This window comes from Lissotriton vulgaris, chromosome 8 (assembly GCF_964263255.1).
Source record: "Lissotriton vulgaris chromosome 8, aLisVul1.2, whole genome shotgun sequence".
In the NCBI taxonomy this organism is placed as follows: domain Eukaryota; kingdom Metazoa; phylum Chordata; class Amphibia; order Caudata; family Salamandridae; genus Lissotriton; species Lissotriton vulgaris.
The window spans coordinates 737,366,139-737,382,092 of NC_141696.1; the positions used below are offsets into that span (position 1 = coordinate 737,366,139).

At 41.7% G+C, this 15,954-nt stretch overlaps 1 protein-coding gene across 1 annotated transcript in view; it reads right to left on the reverse strand.

The window, feature by feature from the left end:
• The window catches only part of LOC147697938 (heparan-sulfate 6-O-sulfotransferase 3-like), a 681,633-nt gene that overhangs the window by 289,894 nt on the left and 375,785 nt on the right, over positions 1 to 15,954 (reverse strand). The gene's annotated exons all lie outside the window — the stretch shown is intronic.

A 15,954-nucleotide genomic window follows, 5' to 3' on the forward strand; every position in this document is an offset into this window, starting at 1 on the left:
CTTTAGGGTGACAAGACGGGCTGCGTTGAACTTTGTCCTCCACTGCATCCCTAAGCTGTTGCAAGAAAGTGACAGGCACATGGCTGTAACTAATGCTTACTGTATGAAATGACCAATCTAACTGTGCTGTTTAATGAAAAGATGAAGAAAAAAAAAAGAAAGTGACAGGCGATCTCAAGCTCCTGTTTTTTGCCGCCCTCCCCCTTTTGCCGCCCTAGGCGGCCGCCTAGTCTTGCCTAATGGCAGAAACGGCCCTGTATCCAGACAAGCGTCAGGAGAGCATAATCAAGGAGAAAGAAAGAAAGAAAGAAAGAAAGAAAGAAAGAAAGAAAGAAAGAAAGAAAGAAAGAAAGAAAGAAAGAAAGAAAGAAAGAAAGAAAGAAATTGAACTGTTGTCCTGAGGGCCTCCCGCACACTAGACTCAAAGCCACAGAAAGAGGAAAAAGGCACAGACAGATAATGGCAGTTGGAAAATCAAAGCTTTTCTGAAAATAGTGTGAGTGGTTGTTACCCAGATATTAAAGGGAAGGTAAATTGTTTGCAAACCCTAAAGTTAGTAAGTCTGGAAAGAAGCACTGAGTAAAACACAGTGTCAAAGACTGCAGAATGATTCAGAATTATTCAGTAGGATTTAGATGACAGAGCCAGATCGCAAAAAGGATTTTTTGAATAAGTGCTCATTGACATACAAGAAGATGCTCTCGCTGCTTTAATAAGCTGCTTATATTTGCTCTTGGCACCCCTCTAAATAGATTTAGCTTCCATCTTATAGTCTATTCTCTTGTGCTCCAAGTTTTTACAGTCTCATTTGGCTTTCCTGATGTGGTTCCTAAATCAAGGAGCTTGTATTTCTGTTTTAGTCATATCTATGTAAATGTAAATGTAAATGTACAGGAATTTATATTGCTTAGGGAACCCGTCCTGGTATTCCCCTGTGAGATAACCCCGGCAGGGTATCCGCAAGGTGAAAGCCAGGCATCCCGCCATGTGGGGCCCTTGTGGAGATTAAGCAAGCTATTGCCCAGAGTCGCAGAGTGTGAACCCGTGAATCGAGTAGGCACCCAAGTGAGAATTGTCGAGTCCATGGACATTTTGGGACTCAAGACCCCGCCGAGCCGAGAATTGAACCATGGTCCTGGGCTGACCTCTGCTTCCAGGTCTGCCTCCTCTAACCAGTGAGCCACACTTCTCCACATATCTATCTTACTTAATGAAGCTATTATCCCGTCAATAAACACTATTATCATGGTATTGATATCATTAGTAGAAAATGGAATCTCCTGGCTCATTGCCTTGCTAAAGTTGTTCTTGTTGCTTTTAGCCCCGAGGTGGATGGAAAGCAGCACATATTTGATAAGCATCTTGATGCATGGAAAATTTGTAAGTCACTTTGCCACTGGATCCAAGCTGCACCCAACTGACGAACCCCAACTAGGTCTAAAATGGTCTTGGTTGTTTTGTGTTCCAGTCAGAGAGGACCTGCCTTGGCAGTCAGGTGGAATTGATCCTATTGGGGCCGGATCAGATCTGATTTGCGTATGGCCTGTCTGATCTGAGGTGCCATTGTTGGTATAAAACGATGGACTGGGATGCTTCCCGTGTTTTTACCAGACGCTGAGATCCATTCAAGCATCCCACCCATCAATATTTGTATACTTTAGTCAGATCCCTAGGTGTGATGGGTTGGCCCAGATATGGGTCCCGTGCCGGTGCTTAATTTAGAATGTATCAGTCTAGGTGCCCAAAGCTCTTCTCAAAAGTTTCCAGACGTTACTATCAGATCTCGGCACACCGAATACCAAGGCTGTGTATCCTTGAATTCACTTCAGGCCTCTTTAATCCAACCATCAGACACTGCCTGTCCTTTTATTTTACTCTTGCCAGTGACTCCTTTCTCCCTTTTGTGACATTTGTTTCAGTGTTTCTCTCCTCCTTCTTTAATGTTTTTAGTTTTTTTCCTCTTTTGATCTCAGTCAATATCTGATGAGGTAAAATAAGTACCAGTCACTAAAAATGAGTGGTGGTGGGCCCAATCAGTAAGCATCTGCTTAAATTAAGCACTGTCCCATGCTCACTTCTCCACTGGAACAAAGATAAAACTGACTGATGAGCCCTAATTAGGGTAAAACAAGTCCTGGGTTGCTGGTGTTTCGGTTCACAGAGGGCCTGGCTTGGCAGTGCAGGCTGGATTGTTCCTATTGGAGCAGGTTGAAGGCTGATTTCCAAACGGCTTGGTCCAATCTGAAGTGGCTTGGTTGAGAAGAAAACTAAGGACTGGGATGAGACCATGAATAATTATTTGTGGTTGAGATTAATTCAAGCATCCCACCCATCACTTTTTGTGCCTTCTTCCATTGCATTTATGACCTGTTTCCAGTACTGTATCGACTTGCTACATTTTGCCTTCAATAATTGTTGTGGCGTACTGTTTGAAAAAAAGGAAAAACTGAATTAAATATGTTCTAAAGAACATGGAAGCTAGCCATTTTTTGCAAAGAGGTCTTATCATTGCCTTTGAAAAATCTTAAACTCCACCACAATAATCCAGAATTCAGCTGCCAAAAATAGATCATCTTGTCCAAAAAACATATGACCATAATTTTCTTTACTGCAAAACATTACTCACAACTACATAAATAATGCAGCAAAATAGCAACACCCTTTTAAGTGCGCTACAGCACCTTGGTGAAAGGTTACACAACATGTATATAGTTCTGATTTAAGAGCAAAATAGATATTGTTATAGTAAGACTATTTGTATTAACTAAAGTGTATCGTGTAATTGAAACATAGATGTGGAATTACATATTCAAGGAAACGAAGAGCACTGATCTTGTAAAATTCAATTAGGGGAAAGAGTGCATATAACTGAGGTTTAGCAACATCTGAACACGCTATGACAACAAACTCCCAAGGAAGTAAGACTGTGCTGAAGAAGCTCAGTGACAATTCCACTCCATGGGCCTTATTTATGAAGGCCTTGCGCCACCGGTGCGTCATTTTTTCCCATGTTAAAAGTGGCGCACCTGCAGCGCAAGGCCTTCATAAATAAGGCCCCAGGCAAATACCAGCCCGTGCTCCTGCCAGCTCATAGGATCTGTTGTCCTATCACTTGAGGTGAAGGCAGGACAAACCGCAGGGGCCACATTATGTAACATGCGCCAGGTAAATGTAAATGTACAGGAATTTATATAGCGCAAATCACCACTGGTTTCTAAGCGCTTGCTTAGGGAACCCGCCCTGGTATTCCCCTGTGAGATAACCCCAGCAGGGTATCCGCAAGGTGAAAGCCAGGCATCCTTGTGGAGATTAAGCAAGGTATTGCCCAGAGTCACAGAGTGTGAACCCATGAATGGAGTAGGCACCGGAGCGAGAATTGTCGAGTCCATGGACATTTTAGGACTCAAGACCCACCGAGCCGAGAATTGAACCCTGGTCCCGGGCTGACCTCTGCTTCCAGGTCTGCCTGCTCTAACCAGTGAGCCACACTTCTCCAGTGAACGAATTTTTTCGACTGTGCATATTGCCTTGTTTTTTCACCAGATTATGTGGGGTGCAGATGTTTCCGCTTCTAATTAGTTCTGATATATTTTGTACCATCATGCTGAACGCAAGGAGCTTTTTCGTGAAGCTACACCCTTTTTCCCGCCAGTTCAGAGAGAAGTCATGGTTCGGCACACCATTTTTATGACAAGTTGAACACAAAAGCCGTTGCAGTCATTTTTAAAGAATAATATGAACATTTCGCCTCACAAATAACGGGATTGTGATTCAGGATTCCAACAATTACTCTTACAGATCACATTTTTGTGTAACCAAGTTCTACTTCGGTGAGCGAAAAAGACTATACATTAGGCGCCTGTGTTCTTTTGTGTGAGACACGACAAGACAATTTAATTTTAAATTTGACCAAATATGTCGCGCTGGCAGCCTCAGGCTCAAGGCAATAGCTAATGATACCGCAATATTTTCTTTCAAAGGTGCCTTTTTCCTCTGTTCCACATTGAAATAAATACCGTTCGTTATGAAATATGACACTTTAATTTAAACATTCATGTTAGAAAACCTGCACTCATGTTTAAATTGCAGGAATATGTTTCATCTTTCTGTAACATGAATCAGACTAAGTAAAGATTTAATGATGGAGAATCAGACATTTAATAGGGATTTCAATGTCATACCATGCTACTGTGAAAACTGTGGATAAAAGTGCAGGTATTGTTTAGCACCGTGTATTAGAAATGTAACGCCTCACTTGGCAAATTACTGTAGCTCAGGATTTTCAAAAGATACTATTTCCGACAGTTAAGTGCTGCCATTCTCTTGTTTTGTTTGAAGAAAAAGTCAGGTTGGGATTTTAGAACTGAAGGTAGCCAAGACCTATAGGGGCAGATTTACAAGACCCTTGCGCCACCGGTACGTCACTTTTTGTGATGCACAGGCGGCGCATTTTACTGCCACATATTTACAAGGACAGGAAAAGCCACGCTGGGGGGGTATAGTTGCAACGAGGAGAAATGTATTCATTCCTTCCTCTTTCTATGGGTGCTGCATTCTGCAGCACACATAGAAAAGGGAAATCACCTCTGGTGATTGTTTACGTACATGAAGGTGTCCTTTCCTGCACATAAACAATCTCCCCATGACGCAGGCATCCTTGCACCATGGTGCAAGGGTGCCTACGCCGGCCCATAGCAGCAGTTTGTGCACCAGCATAGGGGGGAAGCACAGAGATGCGTCATAATCCCTGTGCTTTGAAAGTGACTCGGTGCGGCGTAGCCAAATGGCTTGCAGCACACACCGAGTCACTTTCCTTGTAAATCTGCCCCTTAGTTTTTAATACAAATATACACCTTCGTATTTACATGGGGCTTGCAGTCAGACCTCTTCATCTGTTGGCCTGCTGTAGAGTAATTCACGCTTTGCTCCCACCCACCACAGCTCACAGCAGGGCACGCAGAGCCACTCCACTTCAGCCACAGGCTAACCTAACTGTGAGCAATGGTATTCTGCTCTTCCGCATTCTGCGTATTCTCACAATAATTAGACCCCATCAGTACCAGGAGCGGCTTGTGGAGTATGTGCATTTACGTAAGAAATATATGCAAATTAGCCTTTCGACAATGTTTTTTTCATTCAATCCGTGCCTTCATACAAAAAACATTCACAAACTCAATAAGCATTGGTTAAACTAAAAGGCAGGACCTATTGACTTTGCCAATGATTGTTTTACTTTGAAACTCTAGAAAATAAATTTCAGGGACAGAAATAGATATCTTACTGGTGATTGGTGATTTCAATTTTGAATCTACATTAGGACTAACCGATGAATCCAAAATGTTATTTTTACCCTTGGAAATAATGATTCTATTTTTTGCTCTATATTTGTTCCCACTAAGATATGGAAAGACTGTCCCCCTAGTTAGGTAATGGTTTACAGTTTCTTGTAACATAAAGCAAATTTTATCAGATTGACCGTTGGGCCGGAAGGTGCACAATTGAGCTCCCTAAAGCCTGTACTGCGGATAAACACCACTTCAGGATCATTAACAGATATTTGTAAACAGGTATGGCAATTCAAGTCCTGAGGTACCATTACCAAGTGGAATGGTGTCTCTAGATCTACGAAACCTGACCCATTCCAAGATGGACCGGGAGGATCTATTCAGGAATGAGAAACAGCCCATTGAATCAGAGTTCATGCATACAATCTGATGGCTTAGTCTTCCTTCCTCACCACATTTCCACGCTGATATATTGACTGTATTGAGCAACCTGAGTATCTGGGAGAAACAAAATAGAGGTGTGGTTTTCATGCATTTCTTAACACCTTGGCTGCTAAGCAGATTTCCCTCCTGTGCTGAAATTTTCAGAATGCCATTGTTCATGACGAGCTCAGCTCGTCATGAGCACACGAGAGGTGTACCTCATGACGAGCTGAGCTCGTCATGAGCATCGAAGGGGTTAAAATCCCGCTGGACATAGTCACTCCTGCTACTGCGCTCATCGGAGATTTGGAGGTACTCCTAAGGTCTTAAAACTGGTAAGATAAGTGTGCTAAAGCAGCCAGTCTTGCTGCCTGGTGCATGAGAAAACATTTTAAATAATTGTATTTTATATTCTGGAAGCAGATTGCATAGGTTTCACAAAGGGATATACTGTTAGAGGGAGATAACAGAAAAGAACAAATCATAAAAAATTAGGGCATGATCCTAAAAGGCAGAAGTTGAATGGAAAAGGGAAGAAGGGAGACTGGTTAAGGAAGTAATGCAGTTGTCATAAAGGGGTAATAGAGTTGAGCAACACATAATAGAGTGAGGTAAAGGGGAGCAGCCGCAGTGGGGAAGATGCAAGAGATGGGCAGACAAGGTGGAAGGTATGAAGGGAGAAGAGAAGATATAGTAGAGGGGAGCGAAAGCAAGTTGAGGAATATGTTAGAGAAAAGATTAAGAGATAAAATGAAGAAGAAATTAGGACTGCATATGAGAATACTTGTAAGGACTGAAAGGATAAGAATGGAGAGGGAAAAAGAAACACACAGGAAAAGGCAAAGCAATTCTATGAGAAACGAAGATAGGTTTGTGAATAAAGAAGGGGGTTGTGTGGGGAGAGTGAAAGAAAGCAAGTTCAAAAGAGAAGGGGAGATTAGGGATAAGGAGATGTTCATAATGGAGGGCACTGTTGAGGACAGCTTAAGTACAAAGGCAGGAAGCTATTTCTGATTAAAGAGAGCAGACTCATCAAAGATGGGTCAACTAAGAATGAGCAACCCAATAAACCCTTGAGTGCTTGGGCGGTAGGTATGAAAGGGTAATTGTGCCGTCAAGGGTTATGTTGAACTGTAGAGTATTCAAAATTATATATTATTTTGTGGTCCTAAGCATTTGACACCACTGATGCACAATTTGTGTCAGACAAAGTTTTTAAACAAATAGAGCTAATACCAAACTGTAATAAAAAGAGAGAGCAATAGCAGGGTGTATGGAAAAGTTCTGTTTGTTTTAATTATTCACAAAACAAAAATAAAATATACATGGGTATACCATTTGTTGCAAAAGCTACAATAGGAAAAATATCAATAAAACAGCCTATTTGCAGCAATTGTTGTAGCTTATCCACCTATTTACAAGTTATATCATTAAAAGCAGTGGAATAAGCGCAGTCGACGTTTCGGTCTCTAGACTTGCGTTATGGAGACCATCCTCAGGACAGACAAATCAAATCATGAATACCCTTTCTTATAGATAAATGAAGCTCATGGAGTTTTAATGGGCCTCAAAGTCAAGTAGATGGTAGCGATGAGTACAATCATCTGTAAAAGACACAAATCGACTGATTTTATATCTCCCTGAGTGACTTTGGAAGTGGCGCTGCTGATGAAAATGCACAGATAGTCTATACTTCAGTTTTCTGTGTATTTAAGCGATTTGCAGGCCCTCGATCACTTTTAAATGAAATTCACTTAAAACGGCGGTCCTGGTTAAACAAAGGTCGAAGGCGATCCTCGCAGTTCAACAGGCAGCAGCAATTCGGCAGAGAACTGGGACATTACATTCTTTCTCCCATTTGTAATATTCATTGACAGAACATAAGGTTCTGTATTAAGATCAGAAAATAGGCCACATTCTAAAACAATCTTTAAAAGAACCTTTAATATCTCTAACTAAAGGTTTATTGTAGTTATGATTGATTTTAAAAGTAAAAACACAAAAAAATGTACAAGTTATGATCCGCTATGCAACAATATGTACTGCTCATGACCACACAAATGATACTTCCATTGACATAAATTATTTGAAAAATGACACTAAAGGTCACATCACGCTTCACATCATTGATTGCATCAAGGAAGTTGCATAGGTCTGCTTTTTCCCATGATTATTGACCTTTAAAATACAGCCTTGTTTTTGTATGTATGCTTTTCTTCAATATGCAGATATTAAAAGTGAAACTACCAACTTCCAGCTACTAATAATATCTGTAAGGATGTGACACTATACACTGCTAATGAGCATAATTATATGAACTTTCACAATCTACATATACAGATGACATCTGAAGTGACTGCTTTGTGTTATATGTATGTGTTACAACGAACAAACGATGAACTGAATGCTGACAATGCAAACATCCCCCCCAGTCAAAAGATCTGGGTTAAATCAATCGTTCTTTTGCCCACTACGCCACCCCAGTTTCGACCCAGCCATATGCAAATCAGTGTTGACCCTGTGCCTCATGGAAACAGTTCAGACCGAACTGCCAGGCCAGGTCCTCTCTGGACCGGAAACAAGCATCCTGGGACTGGTTTTTATGGTATTTCACCCTTCTTCAGCCAGGCTAGCTTGAATCGAGTGGCACAGTGAGCAAGGGACCCACGTTTGGGCATATCCATCCCACTTAGGGCGAAAAGTGTTACAGCAAATAAATGATTGACGGAATGCTGACAATGCAAACATTCTCCCCCAGTCAAAAGATCCGGGTTAAATCCATCTTTCTTTTGCCCACTACGCCACCCCAGTTTGGACCCAGCCATATGAAAATCAGTCTTGACCCTGTGCCTCATGGGAACAGTCCAGACCGAACTGCCAGGCCAGGTCCTCTCCGGACCGACTGGTTTCAGGGTATTTCACCCCTCTTCAGCCAGGCTAGCTTGAATCCAGTGGCACAGTGAGCAAGGGACCCACGGCTGGGCATACCCATCCCTTTTAGGGTGAAAAGTGTTACAGCAAACAAATGATGGACGAAATGCTGACAATGCAAACATTGGCAGGGTATGCCTAGAAGTGGGTCGCTTGCTCACTTTGCCACTGGATTCAAGCTTGCCTGGCTGATGACGGCTGATTAGCCAGAAACCGGTCCCAGGATACTTGTTTCCGGTCCAGAGAAGACATGGCTTGGCGGTTCAGGCTGGATTGTTCCCATGAGGCACAGGGTCAAACTGATTTGCATATGGCCATGTCTGAACTGGGGTAACGGAATGAGCTAAAGAATGATGATGGATTAAACTCAGATCAGTTGACTGGGGGTGAGTGCTTGCAATGTTCAACACTCCATCCGTCATCCCCTTTGGTTTTGCTTTGTCCGCCCTATGTTGGCAGAGTATGCCCAGACGTGTGTCCCTAGCTCACTTTGCCACTGGATTTAAGCTAGCCTGGCTGATGACGGCTGATTAGCCAGAAATCGGTCCCAGGATGCTTGTTTCTGGTCCAGGGAAGACATGGCTTGGCAGTTCGGGCTGGAGTGTTCCCATGAGGCACAGGGTCAGACTGATTTGCATAGGGCCATGTATGAACTGGGGTGGCGGAGTGCGCTAAAGAATGATGATGGATTAAACCCAGATCAGTTGACTGGGGGTGAGTGCTTGCAATGTTCAACACTCCGTCCATCATCCCCTTTAGGTTTGCTTTGTATTATATGTATGTATTTCATTCTTTAATCATGTACAAAACCATGTAATGTTCTCTCTAATATTTTCTGCATGAGCTAAAGAAATAATTAGCATTTAAAGTGCGTTTCAGTACCATCACACTTCTTTGAAGTACTTTTTTATCTGTTAAAATGGCACTGAAAAAGGAGCAAATCTACTAATTATCTATGTGAATATTTAATGTTTAGAAATTATTGGGCCTAGTCACAAAGCACACTTTGTAATATGTTTAATAGTACTACTAATGTACTACAAAATGCTTTTCACAAACCTAAATCTGAGGTTCGGCCTCTCCTATTGGTTTTCTATGGGGAGATCTCCATCCCGACTGCGGAGCCTCTTTACACATAAGTATTCATTGTAGTAGTAAATGCCTGAGAGCCTGGGAGGAGTGGTTGGAAAATGAGTGCTACTTACTACTAAAGTGGAGGAGTTAAAGGATAGTTAGGGAGGTATTTAGGTAGAGATGTGCACCCACCCACAAAATAGTAAGCCCATTCCTATTCACAAGCTGCACTTCTAAAGTTACTGCAGCGAACAAGGACCAAACCAGTCACAAACCTATTACACCTCGGTGCTGGAGGAGGTCCATCACCACACATAGCCGATCAATGGCATTGCAACATCATCCCATATAAAATAATGGAGGAACAGACTTAAAATAGAACTTCATAACAAATAATTGTAAAATAAATTTATTTATTTTGACTTAAAAATATTCATTTAATTTAATGCTAAAAATGAATATATACATACACATAAACAATATTTTATAACAAGATTTTATTAAGCTTTTGTAAAATTAAAATTAAAGTAATTATTTTTTTCATATTTACATTAACTAAAAATAATTATATACATACTTTTGTGCAGTTTTATATACCTCACACGTACATATAAACATATTAAAATGTTGTTAATTTAATTTAATATATTTAACTTATTTATCTATGTAATGCAATCCTAAATTAACAGTGCCATAGCATTTTCTTTTTTGTTCAACATCAAAGGTAATTATAAAAATGTATTTTCATTAAAATGTAACACTAGTGTTACTAATTTTTTAAGTTTAATAAACTTTTAAATCTCAATATACATTAACATAAGGTGACTTTGCTCCAGTGGTGGAGAACTCCACCTACATGTCAAAAGTTTCTATTAGTAACTTAACACTATTAACTTCATTTTCAATAAATTAATTATGTTATCATTATTTCCTATGGGATTCTATTTTAAGACCCTGCCTGCAATATTTTCCATTGGAGAATGTTTCAGTACCAGTTGTTGGCCATGTGTGGTGCTGGACTTTCTCCATGTCTAAGCGGGAGCACATATAGTACTCATTTGGATTCTTTTTGTCTGTAATAATTTGACACCCAGTGGAGACGTATAAGTGCACACTTTGGGCCCGATTACGATGTTGGATGGACCTAAGTCCGTTTGACATCATTTGGGTACTGGGACCGATCGACCTGCTGTCGGCGGACCCAACCCACAAATTAGGATGTGACCGAACACTGTTCTGTCGCACTCCTATTCTTTACAATGGGAGCATGCATTCTGACCAGAATGCATACTCTCAGTGTAAAGTGAAGAGGTGCAGTTCATCTCTGCATCCCGTCGCAGGCACCTCAAGGTATCTGCCACAGGATGCAGGGATCAACAGGGATCGGCCAACCATGGAAAGTCGACTTCCAACAGCCTTTCTGTGTCTGAAAGGCTGACACAGAAAAACTGTCGCTCCGGAAGAAAGAGCTGCCCTTGGGATTACAGGAGCCCGTCGGAAGCCATTCGGAAATCCAGTTTGAATTCATTTCCGACCAACTCCAAACAGGAGATTACGATACCGAAGGAACCGCTCCGACCGAGAGTCGGAGCCATTTCCTACAGCATCATAATCTACCCCTTTGTAGTAAATATGCACTCAAAATGGTAAATAGCCAAAATTAGCACATTTAGGAGTAAATGTACACATGTAGATTTGTTCAAGTGTACATTTACTTGTGTGAATAGGCCCCTGTATGAGCCATGTTGCATATGTTAGCACAGACACAGGGTCATGACGGGCTGAATGAAGATCTATTTAGTGTTGGCAACCTAGGCCACTATAAGCTGCTGAGCAGATGATGCTGCTGCACTTGATCTGCTGTGACCAGACTTCTAATTGTTGATGTCCCATTTACCAGACAGGGCAGCAAAATACCTTTTGTTAACTTACAGTGGGCTTAGTGCCCACTCATTACTTACCATTGATTGTTTTTATTGCCACTCTTACTCTGGTTTCTTTCCATTGCTTTGTGTGGGGTTGCCTTCATCTTCTTATGTTTGCCCGTCCCCTGGAGCATAAACTCTTTACTAGTTTCCTTCCACTACCTACTTTTAAGAAACATTTTTCTTTTTGGGTAAGCACTCCATGAGGGTTGTTGTCGTTTTCAAATGTCCCCCTCGTGTACTCCCCTATACCCTCTGCTCCACGCTGTGTTGCACTTTCTTGCCTGTGTTCCTCTCCCCCATCCCCTCCGTGTTGCGCTCACTCTTCTCTGCTTATCCCTCACATTGCATTCTTGTTCATCTGCTTCTCCATCAACTGCCGCTTTTCTCTCCAAAGCCCACTCCCTGTTGCTATCACTCCCACCCTTTCTCTCCCCATTGCTGCCCTCACCCACTCTTCTGCTGACATAGTCCTCCCCTCAAAACTTTCCTCAACCCATTATTGTTGTTTTATATAGTGCAAACTCGACCTGAAGGTAGCAGAGCGCTTTACACGTGTAGCAGTTACGTTACAGATGGATGCATTCATTATTTTATTTTTGTGTGAGGCACAACGAGATTAGGTGATTGGCCCAGAATCACATGATGTTGAGCGTCCCTGTCGAGACTCGCACCCGGCTCCCCAGCTTTGTGGTCGACCACTCTAGCCATTAGGCCTCATCCTCTCATCTTGTTGAACCCTCCCTCACCTGTAGTGTTTCTCAAAATGCATTTTTTTTCAGAGGATCAGACAGTAAATTGCAGCAGGCCCATCCTTCATTTAAGCGCTTTTGCTTTGATTCTATTTTTTTTGCATATTTACAGATCCATTCCAGATCAGTAAATAAAAAAATGTTGTGCCCACATAATTTTGTAGGTGCGCATGCATAATATATAACTAGTGCCTTCAAAATTATGTAACTGTATCATTGTGCCTTTTTTTAAATTATTTTATATTTTTGCCATGCTTCACAGCATTTTGTGAATGCGAACACCTGACTAAAAGGCATTGGCAAACCAAATAGGTGCAAAGGCAAGATCTTTTGGCTTTGCCACTGCTTGATTTTTAACAGAGTCGCACTTGACCCTAAAACTGAATCATTTTTTGAATGATTGAGTAAAATGCCCAAGCCCAAAAATGTTGTCATGGTATGAAGGTTCAGAGTGACAAGATGAATCTCAAGCTTGTCTATTACTCCTTATGGAGAAGCTTCCCCATCTCTCTGAGCGATGGTGAGACGCGGCAGTGGTGTCGGTAAGCAGCGTCGCAAGAGAAGGTCCTACCTATGAGCATAAGCAGCATTTATAGTATAGTGAGCATACTCGCCAACCATCTCTCTCAAAAGTGAATTGTATTTGTTAGTGGTCCAAAGTATCAGGACCCCTAGGCACATGTTCAAAACTGGAAACGTGCCTTCAATTCTGGGACATCTGATCGTGAAATTCGTCGTCAAATGAGCACTATTTGTTATAAACCTTCAATGTCCTCTAACTTTATTTTGTTTTTTTCAGTGGTGTGGTGAGGCAGTCAAGAGTGTTCTAATGAGGCCTCTAGTGCTATATACTCTCTATGCTCAATCACTCATCTACATTAAACTGTTTATTCCTCTTCTCCCCAATTACATGAATCCATCTCATGGGTATTAAGGAGGTTTGTGCACATTAATCATTCTTATGGATATTTGAAGTGAAGCTTGTGCAGCTAGCTAATCAATCTGTGTGTCTCCGCGGAATATGTGTTGACATGTGCTGCCTGGTTGTGAGCTCTACTTGATGGCCTGCCTTCGCTTTCTGATGTTTTCTTTTCTTTTAGATATTGCTGGCTTTCATGTTTTTTTAATGCAGTGTGTGAGCATATTACATTATTATTATTTCTACTATTAATAATAATATTCCACTGAGCATTGTAACAGTACATATTTTTATTAGCAACCCCATAATATATATGATTATAGATAGCTAACAGTGAATTATGGCAATGTTTTTCACCGAGGGGTTCTGAGTGACATCAAAAAGACAACTTTACCCATGTATAATTGTATGTTCTGTATGGCCCCCAACATCATCTGCCCCTGTTTTCAACAGCTACACAGAGGCAAAGGACGGACAGGGAGTCATATATAACATGGCCTCTCCTCCCTGTCCCAAAATGGTAAAAAGATTCATGGCCTTCTGCCATCCACTCCCACTGCTCTCTGTGCCTTCCCTTCCCTGCGCTACAGAAGCTGCACACCCTGCTTTCCAGCACAGCTATGACATGCTTTCAGAGAACCAAGCCAGAGTGGCCTGGAATTCCTTTATGACATAGCAACAGTTGTTCACTTTAATGGCTCTCTTCCAGAGCCATGCATAAAATTTAGAATTATAAGTGGGTAACAGTGAATTACAGGGATGTTTTTCACCGAAGTGTTCTGAGTGACATGAAATAGACAATAAGAACGAAGCTTGTGTTGTCTATGATGTCACCCAGAACCCCAAGGTGAAAAACATTCCAGGATTCCCTTTTTACCCATCAGAAATTGTATCTTATGTATAACCACTTCAAATCATTTACCTCTGCTTGCAACTGCTACGTAGAGATGGAGGAGTAATGGTGGTGACATCATAATATGATCTCTCCTCCATGTCCCACATTTAAAAAACCTACCTGATCTCCTGTCACTCCTCTCCACCTCCGCTCTCTTTGCCTAATCTTCCCTCTCCTTCAGCAGCTATGCTCCCTGCATTCCAGTACTGCTTTGGCAGACTCTCAAGGAGCCAAGCTGGAGCTGCCTGGAACTCCTTTATGATGTAGCAACACTGAATTGTGTGATCTGTAACCCAGCGCTGCTACTTCACTCTAATGGATCTCATTGAGAGCTATGCATAACAATCATCATAATAATGATAAAACTAAAAGCAATTCAACTTGTATGTAGTGCTTCATGTCACGGTTTTAATCATTTCAAAGAGCTGTATATATCAGGTGCTTTTATTAGCATTTTATTAATACTCAGTCTTCGACATCGAAAGGAAGGATGGCGGATTTGTTTTTGCAAAAGTGAATTCATGTACATGATCTTTGATTTGTGTGTGTAGTATACTTGTAAAGCGCACAGCTGCCCCAGCAACGGGGCGTCTCAGCACTGTATAACCCTGTGGAACCCTTCCTGGCTCTCCCTGTGAGATGCCCCTCCTGGGCACCCCCAAGGTGAAGCCAAGCATCCCAGCGTTGTTGGGGCCATTGTGGAGATTAAACAAGCTATTGCCCAGAGTTGCAGCGTGGGACCCATGTTTAGAGTAGGCGCCGAGGCGAGAGAATTATCAAGTCCGCGGACATTGAGCCCAAGACCCTGCCACGTTGGGAATTGAACCCTGGTCCCGGGCCTGATCTCTGCTTCAGGGTCTGCCGCTTCTAACCAGTGAGCTACACTTCCCCACCTAAAACTTATAATGGGAGACAGGGCTGGCATGAAGACCTGGGAAATGAGTGGGAAGGAAATGTACCCATCGATTCAATCTGTCTCTTTTCATTGCATTTATAATCTAGTTAAGTAGATTAATTTCTCATCTCAGGCAGATGAGTCTTTGACCATAGTGCAGATATGCAGCAAGGAGGCATAATGAAGTAGCACACTGTGCAGATACTTTAAGAGGTGTCCTAATATGGATACCAGTGAGCATATTGTCTATACTACGAGCATTCACTAGGCTGCAAGAAACTAGTAGTTTTACTGCACTGTTAATGGGTGGTCAAAATTATAATCAGAGGAGAATATGGGATGTATGTAAAACTATTTAAAAAATCAAGATGCTTTCTCAGACAAGTATAACCAGATATATAAGCACTTTAGGGAATTATTTAAATGCTGTGTGTGTAGGCCATCCAAACAAACACAGGGAGGGTTTTTAGACAACCAGCAACATGTGTACTTATGGACCATTTTTTAGAGATTTACATAACTATACCTTAAACTGCTGTACCTGTTATTTTCATATTTGCAATTGTTTAAATGTTGATGTTAATGTCTGTGAAACATACTTCAGATCCAGAATGGAAGTTTTCTCTGTTTGGCCAAGAAGTGTCCAAATTTAGGATAGCAAGGGCAAAAAGACATGGGCTTATTTCAGGCTATGGAACGGCCCGTAGCTTCTAAGACACCAAACTTGTACCTAACCGCAGCAAACACATTGTGCCTCCTAGTCGCCTTATCCAGACACATCCCAGCCAAATCTGAAGCCCACAAAAAACTTGATCACAAACATCGCCCATGTAGAGCCAACTCGAAGAACATCAT